Source organism: Delphinapterus leucas, chromosome 15 (assembly GCF_059928025.1).
Source record: "Delphinapterus leucas isolate spDelLeu-1000000601 "Yukka" chromosome 15, BTC_Dleu_Yukka2, whole genome shotgun sequence".
Lineage (NCBI taxonomy): Eukaryota > Metazoa > Chordata > Mammalia > Artiodactyla > Monodontidae > Delphinapterus > Delphinapterus leucas.
In genome coordinates, this window is record NC_143143.1 from 16,463,036 (window position 1) to 16,469,539 (window position 6,504).

Consider the following 6,504-nt stretch of genomic DNA (forward strand, 5'->3'; position numbering starts at 1 on the left):
TATGTTGTGCACACTAATATTCAACTTTTGAATTGAGATATAATTCATATACCATAAAATTCACCTTTTTTTTTTTTTTTTTTTTTAAATTTTGGCCACGGCTTGCAGGATCTCAGTTCCCCAACCAGGAACTGAACCCCAGACCACGGCAGTGAAAGCGCTGAATCCTAACCACTAGGCCACCAGGGAACTCACAAAAGTCACTATTTTAAAGTGTACAATTCAGTGGTTTTCAGTATATTTACAAGGTTGTGCCACCATCACCACTATCTAATTCCAGAACATTTTAATTACCCCCCAAAGAAAGCCCGTACCCATTAGTAGTTACTGCCCATTCCCCCAACCCTGCAGCCTGGCAACAATTAATCCCTCCTGTCTCTATGGATTTGCTTATTCTGAACATTTCATATACATAGAACCATATAATATGTGGCCTTTTTGCATCTGGCTTCTTTTCCTTAGCATGTTTTCAAGATTCACCCAGGGTTTGGCATATGTCAGTACTTCATTCTCATTTTATGTCTTAATAATATTTCATTGTATGCAGATACCACATTTATATATCTATTCATCAGTTGGTGGACGTTTGGATTGTTTCCACTTTCGACTATTATGCATAATGCTGCTGTGAACTTTTGTGTACAAGTTTTTGTGTGAACATATGTCTTCTGTGCTCTTGGGTATATATCTAGGTGTAGGGTTGCTGCATCATATGGTAACTCTGTTTAACCTTTTGAGGAACTGCCAAACTCTTTTCCATGGTGGCTGCACCATTTAACATTACCACCAGCAGTGCATGAGGGTTTCAATTTCTTTACATCCTTGCCAACACTGTTATTATCTGTCTATTTTTTATAATACCCATCCTAGCAAGTGTGAAATGGTATCTCGTAGTTTTTATTTGCATTTTTCTGAAGGCTTTGTGCTTACTGGCCATTTGTATATCTTCTCTGGAGAAATGTCTATTCAAGTCCTTTGTCCATTTTAAAATTGGGATGTTAGTCTTTCTGTTGTTGAGTTGTAAAAGTTCTTTATGTATTCTGGAATATTAGACCCTTATCAGATAAATGATTCACAAATATTTTCTCCCATTCAATGGATTCTTTTCATTTTCTTTAAGCACAAAATGTTTTACTTTTGATGAATTCCAATTTATCTAGTTTTTCTCTTGTTGCTTGTACATAGGTTTCTTAGATAAGAAACTGTTGTATATTCCAAAGTCATGAAGATTTATGCCTATGTTTTCCTCTAAGAGTTTTATAGTTTTAGTTCTTACATTTAGGTCCAGCTGTTTATCTTATTGTAACCCCCTTGCATGTGATAATTTTTTTTCTCTTGCTGTTTCCAAGATTTTCTCTTTATCTTTCAGTACTTTTACTATGATATGTCTGGATGTGGATCTCTTTGCATTTATCCTACTTGGGATTTGTTGAGCTTCTTGGAGGTATAGATTAACACTTTCCAGCAAATTGGGGAAGTCTTTAGCCAAGTTTTCTTCAAATGTTTTTCCTTTCTCCTTTCTCTTTCTCCTCTCCTCTGGTACTCTTATTGCACATATGTTGGTGTGTTTAAAGGCATCCCACATTTCTCTGAGGCTCTGTTCACTTTTCTTCATTCCATTTTCTCTCTGTTCTTTGGATTCCATAAGCTCTATCCATTTATCTTCAAGTTTGTTGATTCTTTCTTTTGCCAGTTCAAATCAACTGTTGAGCTCTTATAATGAATTTTTCCTTTTGGTTAACATACATTTCAACTCCAGAATTTCTTTTTGGTTATTTAAAAAAATAATTTCCACCCCTTTATCTCTGTTTGGTAGCCTCTGGTCTCTGTTTGATGAGACATCATCATCATACCTTCCTTTATTTCTTGAAGCATATGGTTTCCTTTCATTCTTTGAACGTGTTTGTAATAGCTACATTGAAGCCTGTTAAGTTGCACATTTAGTCCCTCTCGCAGGCAGCTTCTGTTGCCTGCTTTTTTGTCTGTGCATAGGTTACACTTTTTCTTTACGTGTCTCATAATTTTTGTTGAAAACTGGACATTTTAGGTACTATAGCAACTCTGGATAGTGATTCCCCTTCTCCCTCCCTAGGGGTTGTTTTCACTGTTGTTGGCTTGTTTGTTTTGTGACTTGACTAGGCTATTTTAGTTAGTTTTCCCTCACCTTGAAAGCTCTGGTCTTGCTCCTTGAAGGGCATAGCCTTGGACTCTGCCTTCCTGTTTCATCTCTTGTCACCTTGGGATGACAGGGGTTATAGGAGGCTCTCCGAGTCTCTTTCCCGATTTCTCTGCTAAGTTGTCTGCTTCATTTGATATTACACACTGCCTATTAGGCTCCACTGATTACTGGCTGATTGCTCTATTGTTTTTGACAATGCCCTGGGGCATATATTGCTCAGCAGTCTGATTCAATTAAATTTGGGCAGGGGTAGGTGTTAAGGCTGGTCTTTGAGGTTTGTTCTGACCCCAGGAGGGCTCTTTTTAGCTGTCTCTTTCACTGGTTCTCTCTGGTGAATTAAGTGGCTTATAGTTTAGCCTTGTGGTTCTTAATTAAGAAGAGCTTTTTTTTTTTTTTTTTTTTTGTTGCGAGTGCCCTTAGGCTTGAGCTTTCCTATACTAAATTTCAAATAAATTCAATTCCTTTGGGGAGAGCCTCAAGTCTCTTTTCTATGCACTGTCTCTCCCTGGGCAAAGTCTCTCAACTACTACTCTGGGCACAGGCTAGGGCAGTAGCTTCTGGTCTTCTTGGATTGCTTCTCCCAGCACTGGATCTCTGCTCTACAAGCAAGCTGGGATGAGGTGGTCCAGTGTCCTTGGACCATCACACCAGGGACAGAGCCTCCACCCTATGAGTAGGGGCTGCATGGGGGAAGGGAACCCCCTACTTCTCTGCCACACTCACCAGAAATTTAACCTCTTCAGCTTGGAGTTGGAGGGGATGAAAAATGCTGGCAGCCTGTCCCTCATGAGATATGGTAAGGCTTGATTGGGAGCTGAGGGGAGAGGGAACCCTGTCTTCTTGGCCACACCTACCTGGGGCAGAGTTTCCTTTAAGATGAGCTGGGGGGAGGGTGGGAGGGAGAGAATTCTTTGGCTCCAATGCCACGGTCTCTTCCTAGTTTTACCAAGTTTTAGTAGATTTTCCTGAGTAAATGTCTCTTCATTGGCTATGTGCCATTAGTACAACTTCCAGAAATTTTAAGTTTTTTTAAAAATAATTTTCATCAATTTTGCTTGTTATTCTGGGGAATGGGAATGCAGAGCTCCTCACACCGTCATCTCAGAGCTTTGATCTCCCCTAGCTTTTCCTCTAAAGCTTTTTGGTTAGTCCATTGTTTGCCCTAACAGCTATCTATTACCTCAGGCAGCTGCAAAGTTAAAACACTTGCCTTTAAATGTTTTTGACAAATGACCCCTGGGAAGAGGACTTCTCACACTGGGCAAGCTCCAAGTGAAGTCAAATACAGACAGGCTTGTAAGCTGGGTCTTCCAAGGAACCACAAGACAGTGCCAATAATGACAATTCTTTGGAAATAAGACTTGGAAAGAACTGTGATAAACCATAATGGAAAAGAATATGAAAAAGAATATATATAACTGAGTCACTTTGCTGTACAGCAGTAAGTAACACAACATTGTAATTCAACTATACGTCAATTAAAAAAAAAAAAAAGACTTGGAAAGTGCTCCAGCTCCATTCTCTTCCCTCCAGTGTCTTCCAGGTTGTACTGGGAATGGGGGCTATTTTTCAAGGTTTCAACAGAGCTGGAGAGTAGAGGACAGGACTTAAGCAAGTTAAAATGTCACAAAGCTCAGTGTTCTCACCAAGATTCAGCAATTTTTCTTGAATAAGCATTCCTCAAGTTGCTGTTAGCCTTTGGTTAATTTATAGAGTTTTTAAAAAGTTGATTCTGACAATTTTTGCTGGGTTCTTTACTGCTGTTATGTAGGAGTGAATTTTCATAGGTCCTTTCTCTGTCATTTTTCTGACATCACCAAAATAAGCATTTAATTAATATTAACATTCAAACTACTACAGACCCACCAAATTCCTGAACTCATGACCACGTTCCTTTATATGATCTGCAAGGATGTCCTGAAAGACTGTGCTTGCTCCTTGAAATCAAGGTAGAAAGCAAATAAAATCCTAAGGGTTCCCCTGTCTCATCGTGGGATAACCCTATCATAACACTATGAAAAAGGGAAATGAGGTTTATTTAACATTAGTTCTCACTACTTGGTGCTCACAAATAGTGCTCACAAATTATCTGAAGAATATAGGATCTAGACCCTTGTCAGGGAGACTAATACCAAAGTCATTGGTGAATAGTTTTAAAAATCACTTTTTAAAACTTCTTGAAAGTAAGAATGGTGTTTGCCTATCTCCGGTACTTTTCCTATTTTCTAAAATTTCTCAGAGTTTGTCTACCATGGTTCCCAAACCATATCTCCAGTTTCCTTCAGTATCCTGAGGATGGATTGCATGCAAATCTGGGGTCTTGAACATTTTAATTGAGTTAGTGTTCTCATATCATTATTCTTCACTTTTGGGGCTTCAATTTCCTCTGAACCACAACCTAAAACCATTTTAAAATCTTGAGCATCATTTTCTTTATAGAAGGCAAACCAAATGAAAGTTGAGAGGTTCTGCTTTCTCTTGGTCATCTGTTAATATTACACCATCTACCCTAAGCAATGGGCCCATTTCTTCCTTCTTCTCCTTGCTCCAAATATAGCTTTAAAAGCCCTTTTTGTTGTCTATAGCATGTTTCACAGTCTCAGCCATCCTGATAATATTCGTATAGGTTTATACCAGTCTTGTGTGTTTATCCCTGAGTAGGTAGCTCTTCCATATTCTCTTGTAGAATTTCCTGTGCAGTCAACTTAGTTCCTTTAAATGTTCTCGCATTGCATCATCATCAGGATCTAAAGGGGATGAAGGAATGACTTCTTTTTCTTTGTTTATTTTTGGTTGGATGTTCTTGAAGTGATAATTAAAATTACACATATTAGTTTAGTATTGGAACATAAAGAGAAAATTATTTAGTACATGCAATGAAATAATTGTTCATGCATCAATTTAGCACCCAATGATTAATTCAGCATTGTAATGGTTGTAGGCATTGTCTTCTTCATGCTGAGTACATTAATACATAATTACTTGCCACTATTGCCCTTAGCTTTTGTTTCATTTATTACTCTGTAACACACCATTCCAATACATATATATATTTTTTTCTGTATGCGGGCCTCTCACTGTTGTGGCCTCTCCTGTTGCGGAGCACAGGCTCCGGATGCACAGGCTCAGCGGCCATGGCTCACGGGCCCAGCCGCTCCGCGGCATGTGGATCTTCCCGGACTGGGGCACGAACCCGTGTCTCCTGCATCGGCAGGCGGACTCTCAACAACTGCGCCACCAGGGAAGCCCCATTCCAATATTTAGTGGTATAAAAAATTTTTTTTTAAATGCTCACTGACTCTGTGGGTCAGTAATTTGGAAAAGGCATACACTATACTCAGTTTCATGATGTCTGAGTCTCAGCTTGGATGACCTGAACAGCTGGGAGTGACTCTGCTGGGGTTGGAACAGCTGGGACTGGGGGATCCACTTCCAAGATGGTCTCTTCACTCACATGACTGTGGCCTGGGCTGGGATGGCTGAAGGACAGGCTCAACCATAGTGCCTATGGGTGTCCTTACCAACATGACTGTGGCAGGGTAACTGGACTCCCTACCTGGGAGTTCCAGACTCCAGGAACAAGTGTTCCAGTAAGCAAGGTGAAAACTGCATGACCCATCCTTGGAAGTCACCCGGCATCATTTCCACCACACTTTTTATTGAAGCAGTCACAGGCAGCCTAAATTAAAGGAAGGGGACATAGATCCCACCTCTTTTTTTTTGGCCGCGCGGCATGACTTGCGGGATCTCAGTTCCCTGACCACGGATTGAACCTGGGCCAGGGCAGTGAAAGCCTGGAATTCTAACCACTAGGCCATCAGAGAACTCCCCCAGACACCACCTCTTGATGGGAGGAGTGTCAAAGAGTTTATGGCTCAGAAGAACTGTTCAACCAACCCACAGAATTGTAAGCTCAATAAAATGAATATTGCTTTAAGCCATTAAAAAAAAAGATTTTCTGGCCATATTTTAAAACTGCCTCAGCTTTACAAATAATTATTTACATTTATAAAGGTGAAGTATATGTCCCTGGCTGGAAGGTTGCCAAACCAGTGACCAGAAATACTTTTCAACCAATTTTTTCTTTTGATCCATTAAAACATCTTTTCATAAAAAATAAATATATGCTTCTTATAAAAATGCAGACATAGGGGCTTCCCTGGTGGCACAGTGGTTAAGAATCCGCCTGCCAATTCAGAGGGCACGGGTTCGATCCCTGGTCCGGGAAGATCCCACATGCCGTGGAGCAACTAAGCCCGTGCACCACAACTACTGAGCCTGCGCTCTAGAACCGGCGAGCCACAACTACTGAGCTCACGTGCCAC